At 33.8% G+C, this 20,628-nt stretch overlaps 1 pseudogene; it reads right to left on the reverse strand.

The window, feature by feature from the left end:
• Nucleotides 1-16,227: 16,227 nt before the first annotated feature.
• The window catches only part of LOC131800440 (fasciclin-3-like), a 53,181-nt pseudogene continuing 48,780 nt past the window's right edge, over nucleotides 16,228-20,628 (reverse strand).

Below are 20,628 nucleotides of genomic sequence, written 5' to 3' on the forward strand. Positions count from 1 at the left end.
TTTGTGCCATGGATTATTATCATCGGAGAGAGGAGGAGAGAAAAAACTTGTGATAACAAGAATGTGCCAAAAAAGAAACTACTATTTCTCTCCTTCATCCCTCCTAACATTCTCTTCACCCGAAAACCAGTTTCTCTCATTGCAACTGAACTGTAACAAATCTGGGATGCAATGGAAGCTGGGTAGTTGGTTACATGTTGTTGTTCTTGTTGTTGTTTTTGTTATTATTATGTTTTTCAAAGTTTGTGATAATTCACTTTTTCCTGCTTGCATGTTTGTTTGCTAAGTTGTCAGATTAAACAATGCATAAATAACATTTATTTTTTCCTCTGTCTCCCTTTCTCTCTCCCCATGGACCTAGAGGGTTCTGGGAATATTTTTGGTTCCGAATCAGTTTTGGTAATAACAGACAAGAAATGGTAAACTGTCAAACTTTCCATTCTGGCTTGGGGCTCACATTTAGTTTCATCAATATTGGAAAGGTTTTTTATTTCGTGTAGATTTTTTCAACTATGAAAAATTGTATTTATTTTCATTTAGGAGATGATGATTTAGTTGACACCTAGGTACAAATGGGTTCAGGGGTTTATTGCCATTCATAAATGATTTATTTTCAATTGTCATTTGAACCACATCATCTTTCTTTATAAATTCCAATAATTTTTGTGTGGAAACTTAAAACAAAATTTGTTATATTTAAGATAATATTTGTATTAAATATTTTTGGTCCTTGTTTCATGATGTAGACATAAGCCATTGGTCACAATATATATTCTGTCATACCATTAATTATACTCATCCTCAGCATTATACCTACATACATACACATTCGCATGTACATTAATTACCGATCAAATATTATCATCAAACGGTGGTCAAGGTCAACATTTGGCTCATACACTAATTTCGAAAAAGATGGTCAATCAATCTATCACTCGGAAATAATATGTCAGCGGGATGGCAATACATCAAAAAGCAATGTGTTCCATTTTCGTCTAATATTACAAAAAAAAAAAAAAAAAAAAAAAAAAAAAAAAACAAGGGAAATTGCTTTTTGTGTGTTTTAGTTAGAGTGAGAAATTAAATTTTCAATTCTGCGAACATCCTTTTTTTAAAGAAATTTACCGATATTTAGGCCCACCACTAGGAGGTTAAAAATTACCAGCAAAGAAAGAAAGTACCAGAAAGAGTGGGTCGATATATTTCATTTCAAGACTTATCTAGGGAAAAGGGAAATTTGAAGAAAACGGGACATTGATCCCAAACATTAAGAGAGATATTTATACCCTCACCCATATGGCTAGAGAGGGTGTATATAATTTCATACGGTCAAAACGTGCCTAGTCGAAATATCGGTTTTAGACCCTTGGTCTCTTTGGACCAAATCCGTTTCAGGACATTAGGAGTCGATCTATCGATGTCTGTCCGTCCGTCTGGCTGGCTGGTGCGCACGATAACTCTCGAAGGTAGTATCCGATTTGGTCCAAACTTGGTACATCGTAATATTTTTTTCAAACTGAGATTGAGTCGAAGGTCGAAATTTTCAAAAAACACAGAAAGAGAAAGGATTATCCGATTTTGCTCGAACTTTGCAAATATTTGCGTCATTGCTAGGTCCACTCCTTCTGGTACCTCCCCCACAAAGGGTCAAAGGGTTTTAAATAATTGTAACTCTTATAAAATGTGATGTAAAAGCCTGATTGTCTTCAAATATCACATATCGCAATATTTATATTAATCCAAGATCTGGTGCTAAGATAGAATGGTCGACATTATCAAAAAATATATATTTTTTGCACAGAAAGGGAAAGGATAATCTGATTTTGCTCCAACTTTGCAAATTCTAATATTTGCGTCAGTGCTAGGTCAGGTGCGAAAATGGACAATATCGGTCCACATCAACTACCTCCCCCACAAATTGTCAAAATTTTAAATGTTTACAACTCTCATAAAAAGTGATGTAAGAGTCGGATTATCTTCAAATTTCACACATCCATATTTTTATATTAACCCATGGTCTGATGTTAAGATGGAATGTATCGGTCCACTCTTTCTTGTATCTCCCCCACAAGGGGTCAATATTTTGAATAATTACAATATATCTGTCCACTCCTTCGACACCCACAAAAAGTCGAAATTTAAAAAAAAAATCTGCACAGGAAGAGAATCAAAAATCCGATTTTACTCAAACTTTGCAAATCCTAATATTTGCATCAGATCTACGTCAGGTGCAAAAATGGATAATATCGGTCCACTCCATCAAGTGCCTTCCCACAAAGGTTCAAAACAAGTCAACGATTCTTTACAACGTGCTATATCTAAATATTGCTCTCAGCCAGAAACCTGAGATAAATATGGAATTTATTATTTCACATTAAATTGGATATAAATGTTAGATTTCCTTGTAATTTTTCGCATATCAATATTTTTATCTGAATTAGATGAGGTATGAAAATGGAATACTTCGGTCGACTCTACCTCACGCATATTTTAACATTTTCTAAAAATTATCACATATCTCATATAAAGTAAAGGAAGGAACCTATATAGTCCGAACTTGGCAGCTCGCAATATTTATAACATATTTATTTAGGTCCAACACGAAATTAACAATATTGGCCCATTTCTTCGGAACCTACTCCATAGAGGGTTTTTTGCATAGGGTTGCCATATTTGGACTCTGTCTTTTCCCATCTTTATACTTCTATGTTTTTGATAGTGGTAAGGGTATTATGTCTTTGTGTATTTGTTTCTTCGGAACCTACTCCATAGAGGGTTTTTGCATAGGGTTGCCATATTTTGACTCTCTCTTGTCCCATCTTTATACTTCTACAGGGTTGCCCATATTCGACGGACCCATCTGGCAACGCCATAACTTTTGACAGAGATGTCACATCGCTTAATGACATACCGTGTTTGAAGCTTCAGCCCAAGCAGATTTTTACTATGAACCAATACACGCCACGCGAGCGCTCTGAAATAGTTGAAATTCACATTCAACAGAAGAAGTCAAATGTGAAAACTTAACGTTCTTTTAAAACATTAAAAAATGAAAGAAGTGCGCCTTCTAAGAACACCATTAAGCGTTTATACGAAAAATTTTCGACTGGTAAGGTTCTTTCTAATCCGAAGAGGCCATATAAAAGTCGACCAAGGCGATCGGCCGAGAATATCGCTGCCGTACGAGCCAGTGTTGAGAGGTCCCCAAGAACATCCCGAAAACGCCATTCTCAGCAGTTGGTCCTGGCTCGGTCCACTTTACAACGGATTATTCGCATTGATTTGCATTTGTTCCTGGACAAAATTCAATTGACGCAAAGAATGTTGCCTGCGGACAAACCTCGTCGATTGAATTTTTTTTTTAAAAAACATGGGTCCGTCGAATATGGGCAACCCTATATGTTTTTGATAGTGGTAAGGGTATTATGTCTTTGTGCATTTGTTTGTAACATGGAGAATCACATAGAATCAATTTCTGAGTCGATTTATGCATGTCAGTCTGTCTGTCCGTCCGTCCGTCCGTCCATGTATTCGTGTTAGCAAAATGCAGGTCGCATTTATTATCCGATTAAGATGAAATTTTGCAAACAATATTTGTGTGGCCCAAATTGGTGATGATGGGGAGATTAAGATGTAGCTCCCATATATCTTCGACCGATTTCGGATTAATTGTGAACCTGTATTTTGGTACATCCCACCGAATTCAGTCTAGAAGCAAGTAAATCAAATTTGTAGAAAATCGGTTCAGATACACCTATATGATGATGATATTTGGTACCGGACATCAGATACTGATCGAAAATACTTCTGTCAAATATTATCCAGGTCGGTTCAGATTAGAATATAGCTCTCATACAGGGTGAGAACTTCAACAAAGTCAAACGCCATAATTTTTACATATTTTTTTAATTTATTGAATAAAATCAAACAATGTCGGAAATAGCATCAAAATGTAGAATAAGTTTAGATTTGTTCGAATTGGTCACCTTTGGCACGAATTATTGCCTTCAAACCGCCAATAAAACCGTTACTCGCTGCCCGAATGTTGCGGTATTTTGGTCCATTCCCGGCGAAGCGCTTGCTTAAGGTGATCGACACTTTGGTATTTTTTAGTGCCAACCTTGCTTTCCAAAATACTCCAGGCGCAATAGTCCAACGGATTGGTATCCGGAGATTTTGGTGGCCATTGTGTGCTGGAAATGAAGCGAGGAACCTCATTTTGTAACCATTCTTGGGTGGCGCGTGCTGAGTGTGATTGTGCTGAGTCCTGTTGGAATGTCTGCGGCCAAAATGTTTGCGTGGTTTAAAATTGTGGTCAATATTTTCAAAATACCGAAAATCTGGAAACAACGCTATAAGGGGGCCTCATTGTAAATATGGGAAAATTCAACGTTTTCCAAAAGCACATATCTCATATAAAGTGGAAGTAGTATTCGATATAGTCCAACCTGGCACGTAGTAATATCTAGGTCTTCCCAGGATGCACTAATAATCGTTTTCGTCATGGCATACCTGTCCATGTGTACAGTACATTATTTATACCTCCCTAAAGTATGCCTCAATATTTATTTTTTAGTTTTTATATTACACGTAGTTATCGTTTTTGTTCATAGATGGCAGTGATGGAGAAAAAAATATCACTTTGAGGTAAATTGCAATTTTCACTTTGGATCTCAAGTAATTTTGAATAAGTATGAATTCGTATATTTGGTGCTGTAACCCAGAACTTTGGGACGTTAACAATACAGCAATGTTTCTTGTGGTCCAGGTTTATTTTAACTAACTTTGTTAAGGGTGTACAACCTTCGAAATAAGAATGGGTAACACAAATTAACAAAAAATACATGTAATTGTAACTAAATAAATCGCAGACCTTTCGGTTCATAGTTATACCCTGGCTTACTTTTTTGCAAATCAAAACTTGTATGAGAACTAAAGCCAAATAAAACGTAAATACATGATCTTACATTAAAGCAAAACTCTAAACATATTAAGTTTGTAACACCTCGAAATATCCATTTTAGACTCCACAAAATATAAATATATATTCGTCATCAGCGTAAAATTTCATGTTGAATTAGCCATGTTTGTCCTATGTCTGTCCATCAGTCCTCCTCTGGAAATCACTCGATCTGTCCATATAGGCCCAAACTGCAGTATATATAATGGTAGACCCGATATTCGGTATTAAAACCATTGTAGACATATTTTTATACCCTCCACCATACGTAGTATCGAGGGTATGTTAAGTTCGTCATTCTGTTTGTAATTAATCGAAATAATAATTTTAGACTAAACAAAGTGCATATATTCTTGATCAGCGTAAAATTCTAAGAAGATTTAGTCCTGTCCGTCCGTCTGTCTGTCTGTCCATCTGTGTCAATCACGCTACAGTAAAAGCGAATTAAGATAGGAAGCTAAAATTTTGCACAGATCTGCAGGCAGGTCAAGTTCGAAGATGGGCTATATCAGTCCACGATATCGTATATCAGTCCACGATATCGATGATTTTAGCCACATTTTTCAATGGAATTATATGAAATTTTACACAAGGAGTTCTTTGTGAGTACTTAACCCTCTGAAAGAGAATTGTCTGTATAATCCACGATATAGTATACCCCACATATAACGGTACCCCCGATATTCGGTAATTTGATGATTTTAGCCACATTTTTCAACGAAATTGTCTGAAAATTCGCACAAGGAACTCTGTGCGAGTACTTTATTCCCTAGAAGAGAATTGTCTATATAGTCCCACGATATTCGGTATTTTTATGATTTCAGCAAAATGTTCAATGGAATTGTTTTAAAATCCACAAAAGGAGTTCCTTGTGAGTACATACACTGGAAGAGAATTGTCTATATAGGTCCACGATATAATATATACCCTATTTAACGGTTCCTCCCGATATTCGGTATTTTAATGATTTTAGCCACAACGGAATTGTCTGAAAATTCGCATAAGGAGTTCGGTCTGAGTATTTTATCCCCTAGAAGAGAATTGTCCATATAGGCCCACGATATCGTATAGCATCCATATAAAGGTACCCCCGATATTCGGTATTTTTATGATTTCAGCAGAATTTTCTATGGAATTGTCTTAAATCCACAAAAGGAGTTCCTTGTGAGTACATACCCCGGAAGAGAATTGTCTATATAGGTCCACCATATCATATATGCCCTATATAACGGTTTCTCCCGATATTCGATATTTTGATGATTCACCGGAATTTTTTCAAATTTCGTGCATAAAGTTCGGAACAGTTACTACAGCCCATGACACAAATTACTTATGCAGGACAACATCTTCGTATAGCCCCCATATAACGGGTTTTGAGCGGTATTTTCCGACGGATTTTTTTTTTTTTTTTTTAAATTTTTCAAGTTTCTTCCAAATGTAAAAAGTTTGAACCGGGCGAACTTAACGAATTTTTTATTTATTTTTTATATATTTTTTATTTGGTGTTCGTAATAGATACCTTTTTCTCCGGCAAATAATTAGACACATTATTAAACGGAATTTTCCCCACGGTTAAGTTCTAAAAATTTGGCCATAGGAAGAATCAATAAGCACCAAATAGTACAAATAACTATAATGTCTGTCAGACCATTGGTCTTTACATAATTGAATAATGCACATTATGTCCATATCAAATGATACCGACATTATAAAGCCTTTCGCCTAAAGCTGTAAAAAAGAAAAACTAATAAAAGGTACTTTAATTAAATAAATAAGTTTAATGTTTATAGTTGTTATAGAGTTGTGGTCTGACCGGACCATATTAATAGAAAACAAGTAAAAAAGCAGTAAGTTCAGCCGCGCCGAACTTTGAATAGCCTCCACCATTTGGAACGAGTTAAAAAATTTTCAAACAAATAAAATCCATTGAAAATTCTTTTAAAATCTTTAAAATATCTAATATCGTTATATATGGGGGATATACGATATTGTGGACCTATATAGACAAATCTATGTCTGGGGTAAAGTACTCACAAGGAACTCCTTGTGTGGATTTTCAGATAATTCCATTGGGAAATGTGGCTAAAATCATCAAAATCCCGAATATCGGGGATACCGTTATATGGGGGATATACGATATTGTGGACCTTTATAGACAAATACCTTTCAGGGGTTAAAGTGCTCACAAAGAAATCCTTGTGTGGGTTTTCAGAGAATACCATTGAAATATATAGCTAAAATCATCAAAATACCGAATAACGGGGGTACCGTTGTATGGGGGCTATACGATATCGTTAACCTATATAGAGAACTCTATGTCAGGGGGGTAAAGTGCTCACAAGAACCCCTTGGGTGGAATTTCAGTCAATTCCGTTGAAAAATGTGACTGAAATCATCAAAATACCGAATATTAGAGGGTACCGTTATATATATATATATGCGATATCGTGGACCTATATAGACAACTCTCTTTCAGGGAGTAAAGTACTTACAAAGAACTCCTTGTGTGGATTATCAGACAATTCCGTTGAAAAATGTGGCTGAAATCATCAAAATGCCGAATATCGGGGGGTACCGTTATATGGGGGCTATACGATATCGTCGACCTATATAGATGATTCTATTCCGAGGTATAAAGTACCCATAAGGAACTCCTTATGTGGATTTTCAGACAATTCCGTTAAAATTATGTGGGTAAAATCATCAAAATACCGAACATCGGGGGGTACCGTTGTATGGGGGCTATTCGATATCGTAGACCTATATAGATAATTCTCTTTCAAGGGATGAAGTAATCACAAGTAACTCCTTGTGTGGATTTTCAGACCATTCCATTAGAAAATGTGGCTATAATCATCAAAATACCGTATATCGGGGGGTATAGTTATATGGGGGCTATACGATATCGTGGACCGATATAGCCCATCTTCGAACTTAACCTGCCTGCAGACAAAAGAGACATCTGTGCAAAATTTTAGCTTCCTATCTTAATTCGTTTAGACTGTAGCGTGATTACAACAGACGGAAAGACGGACAGACGGACCGACGGACAGGGCTAAATCGTCTTAGAATTTTACGCTAATCAAGAATATATATACTTTGTTGGGTCTAAAATGATTATTTCGATGAGTTACAAAGGGAATGACGAACTTAATAAACCCTCCATACTATGTATGGTGGAGGATATAAAAATATATATGCCCATCCAAGGGTTAATCTATGATCAAAATAAACAAGTAAAAAAGCAGTAAGTTCGGCCGGGCCGAACTTTGAATACCCTCCACCATTTGGAACGAATTAGAAAATTTTCAAAAAAAAAAAAAAAAAATCCAATAAAAATTCTTTTAAAATCTTTAAAATACCTAATATAGGAAGGTGCCGACATATGGGGGGATATACGATATTGTGGACCTATAAAGACAAATCTATGTCTGCGTGTAAAGTACTCACAAGGAACTCCATGTGTGGATTTTCAGGCAATACGATTGGAAAATGTGGCTAAAATCATCAAAATACCGAATATCGCGGGGTACCGTTATATGGGAGCTATACGTTATCGTTAACCTATATAGAGAATTCTCTGTCGGTGGGTAAAGTGCTCACAAAGAACCCCTTGTGTACAAAGAACCCCTTGTGTACAAAGAACCCCTTGTGACCATTCCGTTGAAAAATGTGGCTAAAAACATCAAAATACCGAATATCGGGGGTACCGTTATATGAGGGCTATACAATATCGTGGATCTATATAGATAATTCTCTGCCGAGGTATAAAGTACCCACAAGGAACTCCTTGTGTGGATTTTCAGACAATTCCGATGAAAAATGTGGGTCAAATCATAAAATACCGAATATAGGGGGGCGGTACCGTTATATGGGGGATATACGATATCGTGGACCTGTATAGACAATTCTCTCTCAGGGGGTGAAGTACTCACAAGGAACTACTTGTGTTGATTTTAAGACAATTCCATTGAAAAGCGTGCCTAACATCATCAATATACCGAATATCGGAGGTTACAGTTATATGGGGGATATACGATATCGTGGACCTATATAGACACTTCATTTTGAGGCGGTAAAATGCCCACAAGGGACTCCTTTTGTGGATTTTCAGACAATTCCGTTGACAAATGTGGGTAAAATCATCAAAATACCAAATATCGGGGGTACCGTTATATGGGGGCTATACGATATTGTCGACCTATATAGATAATTCTCTGCCGAGGTATAAAGTACCCACAAGGAACTCCTTGTGTTGATTTTCAGACAATTCCGTTGAAAGATGTGGGTAAAATCATCAAAATACCGTATATCGGGGGGTACCGTTACATGGGGGCTATACGATATTGTGGACCTATATAGATAATTCTCTGCCGAGGTATAAAGTACCCACAAGGAACTCTTTGTGTGGATTTTCAGACAATTCCGTTGAAAAATGTGGGTAAAATCATCAAAATACCGAATATCGGGGGGTACCGTTACATGGGGGCTATACGATATTGCGGACCTATATAGATAATTCTCTGCCGAGGTATAAAGTACCCACATGGAACTCCTTGTGTGGATTTTCAGACAATTCCGTTGAAAAATGTGGGTAAAATCATCAAAATACCGAATATCGGGGGGTACCGTTATATGGGGGCTATACGATATCGTGGACCGATATAGCCCATCTTCGAACTTGACCTGCCTGCAGACAAAAGAGAGATCTGTGCAAAATTTTAGCTTCCTATCTTAATTCGTTTAGACTGTAGCGTGATTACAACAGACGGACAGACGGACGGACAGGGCTAAATCGTCTTAGAATTTTACGCTGATCAAGAATATATATACTTTGTTGGGTCTAAAATGATTATTTCGATGAGTTACAAACGGAATGACAAAGTTAATATACCCTCCATACCTTTTTTGGTGGAGGGTATAAAAAATAGCCCGTAAAGTATGCTAAATTTTATTACAAAATTCAATAATTTATTTTAATTTGTAGGAACTTTAGTAGATGACGCTGCTATATCTTTACAAATAGGCGTACAAAAAATTGTTAAACGTAACGCTAGTACAAATACACAAACTGTCATTTTTATACCATCACATTGGAAAAGAGGGTATATTAAATCTGTCATTCCGCTTGTAACACCTCTAGATATTCGACGTAGACCCCATAAAGTATGTATATTCACGATCAGCATAAACTTCAAAGTCGATTTAACGCCTGTATCCGTCTGCTTTCTGTCTGCTGAAATCCCGATACAGACCACATTAATTGTATTGTATATTTGGAATTGTGTCTAGAATGGGTGGTATCGGCCACGTTTTCGTATAGCCCCCATATAAAGGTTCCTTCTCGATATTCGGTATTTTCACTGTTTTTTTCCACGGATTTGTCTAAAAATTGGTATTTGTAGTTCGTAACGGGTTCTCACTCCGGTGGCAGAACATTGTATATATAAGTCTACGTTTTCCTTTAGGCCCCATATAACGGTACCTTCATATATTCGGTATTTTGACGATTTAAGCAATATTATCTATACAGGTCCCCATTTTCCTACAGCGCCTATATAATGGTTCCTTCCGTTATTCTGTATTTTGCTGATTTTAGCCACATTTTTTCAAAGAAATTGATTCAAGTTTAAATTAAAAGTATGTAAAGGTTTCTGCCTCTTGATGCAGAACATTGTATACATACACCCACGTTTTCCTATAGCACTCACATTTTCTGTAGGATTTATGTAAGTAGTTCATATTGAATTCAGAACATTGCCCACATTGGTCTATAGTTTCCATATAACGGACGGACTGGCATACATAAATTGACTCAGAAAGTGATTCTATGAAGATACTCCAAAGTAACTACAGGTCTATATCGCTTCCTTCTCCATGTCACGAACAAATGCACAAAGACATAATACCCTTACCACTATGTGGTGTAGGGTATAATAAATGCAAAAAGACAATACCCTGTGCCTTTTAATAGCAAATTTTAGATCATATGAATGCAGTTTTTTTACTGGACCGCACATAAAATACTTACTTCTCACATATTCCAAATAAACAAAACCAACATATTTTTCTGTATATTTATAATTTTAAAATTTAAATTTATTTATTACAAAAATGTTTAAGTTGATTTCGTTTTTTTTTCTTTTATACTTTATTTTGTTTTATTTAAAAAAATTGTTTTGTACAAAGTATAATTTACAAAACCCTTAAACTTACACAATATTAATTATTAATAATCATAATAATTTTTAATTGTTAATTATTATATTTAAGTTTCATATATAATTAATTAGATTAATAATAATAATACATATGTGTATGCTATTGTTTGCAAATTAAATGCATTTCACTGAATACATTATTTAATGGATGGAAATAAAGAAGAAAATAAAAATATGTTTTGAAAATTAAGATAGAAAAGCAATGTTAAATGTCAAGCAAAGCGAACGAAAAGTTATTTAAACAAATCATTTAAATACAAAAAATGCTGTCGCTGGTCTGTTGTTTTATTATTATTATTTTTTTGTTAATATATTTTATATATTTTTTTTTCGTTTGCTTAAAATATTTTTATTATTTATATAAATTCAATTGTTTTAATCTAATTAAAAAAAATACAAAAAATCATATACTTATTTTATTATGTGTATGTGTGTGTGTTTTGTTGTATTTTTGTCATTTGCCGAACCTTATCAAATAAAATGAAAATAAATATATTTTGTTTTGTTTTGTCACTTTTCATTATTGTTCACAATCAATAAATGTAATAACATTAATGTCTGAATGTTGCTTTCAAATGGTGTAAATGTGTTTCATTTCTGTTGTTGGCATTGTTTGGAAAACAGTTGCGAACAAATGTCAAAGAATTTGGGAAAAATAGTTTGGAAGTTGCCATGAAAATTTAAATGTTTTATATAAACATATTAAATAAATATGTGAAGAAAGTAGGACCTTAAAATGAATCGAAAAGAACGACAATTCTATTTATTTCCTTTATCAAAATAAATATATGAATTAAACTGATTTTGGTTACTTGGGCTAGGCAGAGAAATTCAAAATTTAATTTGAGACTGTAAAAATATTAAAAATGCTTCCTTGCCTCTCTATACGCAGTGAAAAATATCTTGTTTCTTTTTTTTTTAATTTTTATTTCTGTTTTAATTTTTTTAAAAAGCTTTCGAAACGTGGATTTTTTAAAAAATATTTTTTTGAGGAGCCTTCAAGACGAGGATTTTTTTTAAATATTTTTTTGAAGAGCCTTCGAGACTTGTTTTTTTAAACAATATTTTTTAAGAGCCATCAAGATATGAATTGAAAAATTTTGACGAGTCTTCAACTCGTGGATTTTTTAAAATATATTTTTTGATGAGCCTTCAGGACGTGGATTTTTTAAAGAGCCTACAAGAAGTGGATTTTTGAAGCCTATTTTTAAGAGACTTCAAGACGTCGATTTTTTAAAAAATATTTTTTAAAGCCTTCTAGACGTGGAATTTTAAAAAAATATTTTTTGGAGGGTCTTCGAGACATGGATATATTAAAGAATAAATTTTTGAAGGGTCTCCCAGACGTGGATTTTTTTAAATATTTTTTTAATGGCCTTCAACACGTATATTTTTTTATGAGCCTTCGATTTTTTTGGTTAAAATTCATATTTTGAATACCGCTGTTATCTTTACACAATTTCATAAACTATAAATTATCTTGGCAGGACGTAAAAAATATTTAAGATATTGAGATACTGGTTTACGGCAAAATTATAAATAATAAAGATGTATGGGTGTATACGAAGACGAAGAATTTCTGTCATAATCCATTACAATATTCAAATAGGAAACTTGAAAAAAATCTGGTAAATAATGTAGCTAAAATCATCAATATACAGAATATAGGGAGGTACCGTTATATTGGGCCTACACGAAGACCTGGACCTGCATAGGCTGTCACAGGCTGTAGTACCTATTAGGAACTTCAAATACGAAATTTCAAATAATTTCGGTGAATATTGTATTTCGGTGTATTGAAGACGTGGGCGTGCATACACAATTTTTTGTCATAGGCTGTAGTGCCCATTACGAAATTAAAAAAAAAACTCCGGTGAATAATGTCCCTAAATTCGTTAAAATATCGAATATCGTTGTATGTAGGCTATACGATATCCGGGACCTATATAGACATTTCTCCTACAGAGGGTAAAGTGCTTAGAAAGAACTTCTAGTATGGATTTTCAGACAATTCCATTGAATAAAGTACAAAAAATCATCAAAATACCGAATATGGGGGCTATACGATATCGTGGACCTATAAGGACCATGCTCTTCCAGCGGGTAAAGTACACAGATGGAACTCCTTCAGTGGGTTTTCGGACAATTTCATTGAAAAATTTGACTACAATCATCAAAATACCTAATATCGTGGGGGGTACCGTTATATGGGGACTATACGATATAGTAGACCGATATAGCCTAACTTCGTACTTGACCTGCATGCAGACAAAATACTGATCTGTGCAAAATTTTAGATTCCTATCTTTATTCCTTTTATCTTTAGCGTGATTACGGACGTCTTAGAATTTTACGCTGATCAAGAATATATATACTTTGTTATGTCTAAAATTATTATTTCGATGAATTACAAACGGAATGATGAACCTTATATGCCCTCCATACTATGTATGGTGGAGAGTATAAAAAATTTGGGGTAAGCAAATCAAAAACGCAAATAGTCCATGCATATTTTTGCCACACCTGGAAGAAATCAAAATAAAATATTCAAAAGTGCTGAAGTGTGTATTCGATATGACCCAAACATTCCACTGACAAATCTTTAAAGTTCTCTGCAAAAAAAATGTAGGAAGTTAAATTTATGTACACCAATATTTCGATCGATGTATTCATAAAAATATCCGCAGCACCTTTCTCTACGACTGCTTGAATAAAACTAATTATTCTATCAAAACCATTTTGACAGGAAATTCAAAACTATTTATTTTTTAAAATCGTGTTGGTGAACACACGATATCCCATGGGACTCTCCTTGCCTAGCCTTGCTATAGAATCTCTATAATATAAAGATTGTATGTACTCTCAATTTTGTACACTACTGTGTTGCAACTGCATTTCCCATAGCAATTTAAACATTTTCCATTGTCACATTTCCTCTTTTTTCGTGGCCTTTTTATATTCGATTTTTTATTGTTTTTTGAATATTACTTTCATCTCTGGGGAAGTGAATGCAAACAAAAAATTCTTAATAATATTTTTTTATTATTATTATTATTATCATTATTAATTTTATTATGATGTGATGATAATAGACATGGTTTATTTTTTAGTTGATTTATTTTATCTCTTATTTTCAGATTCTTTTTTTAATATTGTTGCTTTTTTTGTGCATCATTTTCTGTCTATATTCTTTGTCGTTTTTTTGTGAGATTACCTTAATTATGGATTCCATGAAATTCTACTAACCCAGTATGGTTTTTATTGAAAATGTGACATTTTTTTGTCATATTCGAGCACATATCAATGATATAGTCTTATGAAAAAAATTGATAATTTGTACATGATAAATGTTTTAAAAATCATCCAATTATTAAAAATAATAATTTTTGTTCTTGTATGGTATGTTTGTGGGAACGAATATTCATTTTTATTTTAATTATTTTTTTTTGCAAAATTAGTTTCTATGATTTTATGATATAATCTTAAAAAATAATTTCAGAATTTTAGATTTTTTTTTTTTGAAATGAACATTTTTTAGACGAATATAGATCGTATAGACATTTCAAAAATTAAATAATTAAAAATTCTACAAATTATAATTGTTTTTTGTTTTTTAAGGAGAACATATTGCTAAATGTTTTTTAGCCACAGAACCTCCTCGACCTGGGTTACTTTTATTGTGAACTTTCTTATAAATTCCGGAGTCCGTTTTACCAGACCTAATCATTGCATTAATAAAATCGAATAATACAATAAAATAAATAAAAATAATAAAAGACAAACAAAAAAAAATAATTATAAAAAAAATCCAGCAGATTATGAAAGTAGAGCTGAAAATGGAAGATACGTGTTTAGGCGTTTTGAAAGTTTACATCCTAAAGTAAACTAAATAGAGGGTATCTCCATATTTTCGGTATTTTCGAAATGTTTCAAATTTAGTATTTGAAGTTCGTAATGGATACCACAGCCTATGACAACCAATTGTCTGTGCAGGTCCACGCATTCGTATAGCCCCCATATAACGGTACTTCCAGATGTTCGGTACTTTGATAATTTTAACGAATTTTTTCCAAATTCGGCATTTGAAATTCGTAATGGGTATTACAGAATATGGCAGAAAATTGTCTTGTAGGTCCACTTTTTGGTATAGCCCCCATATAATGCTGGTACCTCCTTATTCATATTCTTATTCATCGATTTTTTTTCAAGTTTCGCGTTTGAATATTGTATTGGCTTATGACAAAAGTTGACTATGCAGGTCCACGTCGTCGTATAGACCCTAATATAACGGCTATATTCGGTATTTTTAAGATTTTAAAAGAACTTTTAATGGATTTTATTTTTTTTTTTTTTTGAAATGGCCAAATTCGTTCCAAATGGTGGAGGGTATTCAAAATTCGGCCCGGCCGAACTTAATTTTTTTTTTTAATTTTTTTAGCTCTAATTGCATAATCTTCTGAATTTTCCCTGTGATTATTGAAATATTTGAATTTTGTCGCCCAGTGCTGCCTCTGTCCAATTTTATATTCAAAAAACTTATAAACATTGTTTTTTTAACATAAAAAAATTTTAAATATCGCCAATAACCGTATCAATTATCACAAAATTTCATGAAATTGTAATTAAGGTATTCTGAAAAAAAAACAACAGTTAATTTCTATTATTTAAAATTTTGCAAATACTCAACTCGTCCCTTATGCTCTGCTGCTGCTACATCAATAAATATTCCAAAACTTTCTATTAAATAAATATATTTGTGTATTATTTAAATACATAAAACAACATTTAGAGATAAATAATGAATATGATTCGATTTAGTTTACATTTAGTTTTTAGAAAACTGTTTTATTTTTTTTCACTTTTGTTGTTGTTCTATCTCTTAATTAACACCTAATTTTTGTTTGTATCATCTCTTGTTTTTTTTTGTATTTTGTTTTTCTTTTTTTGTTTCGTAATTTAATGAATTTGAATGCCACTTTGTGTTTGTGTGTGTGTGAAGAATTTTTATTTTTTTCTGTTGTTGCGTTGTATTTTGATATTTACTGGTTTATTTGTTTTCCTTTGTTCTATTTTTTATCATCCTTTTTCACATAGACAATTTCCGCATATTCAGTTGAATTTTTTGGTGGCAATGGTTCATTGTTTTCAGCGGGTTTTAATACAAGTTCTGCATAGACGAGTTGTTTGTCTTCCTGTGCGGGGGAATAGAATGAAAAAAAGATAAAATAATTAATTATTTATTACAAAGTAAATTGGGATTAAAAATTTACAAATATTTAAATGTAATTTTGTAATTAATTTTTATTTTGTGGGACAATTTTGAAATGTAAATATGTAGGTCATACATATTGGGAGCAATACACACAGATATATGTATTTTCAGACCCTTTTTTATATACCTAAACAACAGGGTTCCTAATTGTGGATTTTGAGCTGAAATACACTTTGACCAGAAATACATTTAAAACAAGTAAGCAAAGGCTACAGTCGAGCGGGGCCGACCGTTGAATACCCTACAACCCTGTTTATATAGGCGAGATACTCAAGATATTGTTACAAATTATAAAAGAAAACCATCAGGTTTCGTTCTCTAATTTTCGAATAATAGCAACTTAAACTAATTTGCTCATTTCCAATTTATTGGTAGATGTTGCACGTAAATGGTCTTCCTAGATCTGGAACCAATATTTCCCAAAGACCTATAATCTCTCAGAAGTGGCAAAAGATTAACATTTATTATTGGTTTTTGACTGAAACGCATCTATATGAGATACAGACATTCTTCAACGAAATAGTCAGAAGTGCGTCTTTCCTGTATTTGTGAATTCTCCAAAAAGTCACTGGAATGGACATTTTCGTATTTTGTCTACAAAAGTTGGCAAACTATTTTACACATTGAATATTTTTGGATGGCCATCCGAAACTGCTTGGCTTTTGCAATGTCCGATAACTCCCATTCAGATGTGCGTGAAGATCGGGCGATAATTACGACCTGCTGAAATTTTTGCAGTTTTTTGGTCCATTTCAACCCCTAAATATATGGCGATCATCTCCAAAACGAGTAGGCTTCTATTCTGACCCTCATCTTATCCCCATGCAACATTTCGTAAGGATCGGGCCAAAAATGCGATCTGTATATGATATCCTGATATCCTAACTACTTAGTTTTGTTAGCTGTAGAAATATTACCAAATGTTTAATTCAAAATGAAAATATGCCAAAAATATGCCAAAATTGAAAAAATATGAGAAAATGTTACAAAATCGATATTTTTATCTTTAGGGAGATATTTTTATGCGATTTTTTAGACGTTTTTTCTTTCCTGCCAAGAGGCCATTCTTAATTAATGGGAACTGTCGAAATCAGTTCAGCCGTTCTCGACATATCTTTCAAGCATATCTTCTTTGATAGACATATATATCGCACATATTTTGCTATATATCCGATTTGTTGGATCTTAACATCAATGTAAAGATCAGAAGTAACCTTGTCATGGCTTAGTGATTTCGCCGGGATTTAAAATATTCGCGGTTTAATGAAAAATGTTGAATTTTTTTCAACAAAAATGATATGGTCTATTTTACCCGCTAAATATTATCCGATGACCACCCAAATTGGTAGGCTTCTTCCCCTCCCTAAACTCTAGCTACATTCCGGGTCGATTGGTCCTTAATTGCGACCTGTATAGCTACTGCAAAGTCCGAAATTTTTTCAGTATTTGGTCCATTTTAACCCCTAAACATTTGGCGATCATCTCCAAAAGAAATAGGCTTCTATTCTGACCTTAACCCCACCTTCGTGCAAAATTTCGTTAGGATCGGGCCATAATTGCGACCTGTAGAGTGATTACAAATTAACATGGACAGACGGACAGACGGACGGACGGACATACATAGCTAGATCGACTCAGCTCGGTGAGCTAGGAAGATCTATATATACTTTCCTATATGGGAAACCAATATTTCGAGGTGTTACATAAATTCTGGCCCAATCAAACTTATAATACCCCCAACACATAGTGTTGTAGGGTATAACAAATAATATAATCTAAAAACCCTCTACTGGAACAATATTGAGATGTACTGAATAACATATACACTGAAGATCATGAATCGGCCGAAAAAAAACAACAGTAAAGAGTATACTTAAACGCGACCAGTAACAGATTTCAAAAAAATTGCAAGATCAACATATACATCAAGCGTTGAAGCGAAAGAAAAAAATCTATAAAATCTGAATTCGAATAAGCGGTTTCAAGCCTATACGCTTTATACGACACTCAAATATATTGGGCCAATTATTCCATTCAAATTTATTACAATTTGCGGAGATGGAAACATGGCACAACCAAAGGTACTCCCTTTAAAACCTCCGATCATCTAGACGAGTTGTTAAGAAACCAATTGCGATTGGAATCACAGTGCCGAAGACAAGTAAACTAAACAAAATGCAAACAAATTTTGAAATTTCGTCTGACTCTGGCGTAACACCATTTTATTGCAGTATGGAAGAGAAAAAGAAGAACCCTTGGACCCGTATATTTCCAAGTACCGGGTTAGATCCGACATTGACAGTATAGGTATAATTTGAAAGCTAGTGAAAATACCTATCCAACAAGTGGTTATGGGGTTATTTAAAAAGTAATAGTCTGAATTATCAATTTTTTAGACCCGAATTTTGAAAAAAAGTAAAAAAGCTGTAAGCTTGGTCGGGCCGAACTTTGAATACCCTCCACCATTTGGAACGACTTTGGCAATTCTCGAAACAAATAAAATCCATTAAAAATTCTGTTAAAATTTTAAAAATACCGAAAGTTGCCATATATTAGGGTCTATACGACGACGTGGAGCTGCATAGTCAACTTGTGTCACAAGCTATTACAATATTCAAATGCGAAATTTGAAAAAACTCTGTTTATAATGTAGCTAAAATTATCAAAATACCGAATATAGGGAGGTACCATGGGGGTTATAAAACGTGGACCAGTACAGACAATTTTCTGGCATAGGCTGTAGTATTCATTACGAACTTCAAATACTAAATTTGAAATAATTCCGGTAAACAATGTCGCTAAAATCATCAAAATACCGAATATCGGGATGTACCGTTATATGGGGGCTATACGAAGACATGGAAGACATGGCCCATTTTCTGTCTTAAGCCGTAGTATCTATTACGAACCTTAAATATCAATTTTGAAACAATTCCGGTAAATAATGTCGTTAAAATCATCAAAATAACGCATAGCGGGATGTGCCGTTATATGGGGGCTATACGAAGACATGGACCTACATGGCCCATTTTCAATACCAAAAGTCCTGCAGACATAATACACATTTGTGTAAAATTTTATCAACCTACTTCATTTTGTGAAGTGAAGTGATTTCCACAGACGGACAGACGAACGGACATTGCTAAATCGACATAGAATTTTATGCTGATCAAGAATATACTTTGTGGGTCTAAAATGTATATTTCGAGGTGTTACAAACGGAATGACAAACTTAATGTACCCTCCATTATATGGTGTAGGGTACAGTACAGAAAAGTCACAAGTCGGCCGGGATCGACTATATAAAACCCTACACTACTATACATATTTAGTAGAGCTCCCACAACAAAATAATTTATTTTAAGTAGATCCTACCACCTATCAAAATGTGGCTTTAGAGCAGTTATAGTTTGGTTTCAGAGGGAACTAATATATGGGAGATATATCCAATTCTGAATCAATTTTCACTAAACTTGATGGAGACATTTTAATCTTTTATACCAAATAACATTGCTATAGAGCTTGCATGATATAACTTCGGGAAAGATAATTTAAAAAAATATATATCGAAGCCGAGTTCCACAAAACGGAAATGCACGTTCCGAAATTCACTGCAATTGGTCTGATATTAGCCATTATTTGCACAATAAATCTGACATCGGATTAAGGATATATATGGGAGCTATATTCAAATCTTAGCCGATCTCCATAAAATATGGCAAAGGTATTTCCGAGCTCTATAAGATATCTGGAACCAAATGTCATTGTTGTCGAATGCATATTACAAATGTGAGGGACTTAAACACCAAATCAAATTTGATGTACTTGCTTCTAACCTGAATTCGATCGGATGTACTAAAATACAGGACTTTTGGACAGATATTGGCCATTTGGTGCATAATTAACCCGAAATCGGTTGAAGATATATGGCAGCTATATCCAAATCTGAACCAATCTTTATAAAATTTGACAGAGGTATATTCGAGCAGTATCTGATGCCCGGTATCAAATATCAATGTTGTGGAGTGCATATTACGCATGAGAGGGACACCAAATCGAATGGAACATATATATGGGAGTTATAGCTATATTTGAACCGATTGTCTCCGAATTCGATGTAATTGCTTCTAGACTGAATTGTGTCGAATATGCCAAAATTCAGGTGATTTATTTAT

This window comes from Musca domestica, unplaced genomic scaffold (assembly GCF_030504385.1).
Source record: "Musca domestica strain aabys unplaced genomic scaffold, Musca_domestica.polishedcontigs.V.1.1 3, whole genome shotgun sequence".
In the NCBI taxonomy this organism is placed as follows: Eukaryota; Metazoa; Arthropoda; class Insecta; order Diptera; family Muscidae; genus Musca; species Musca domestica.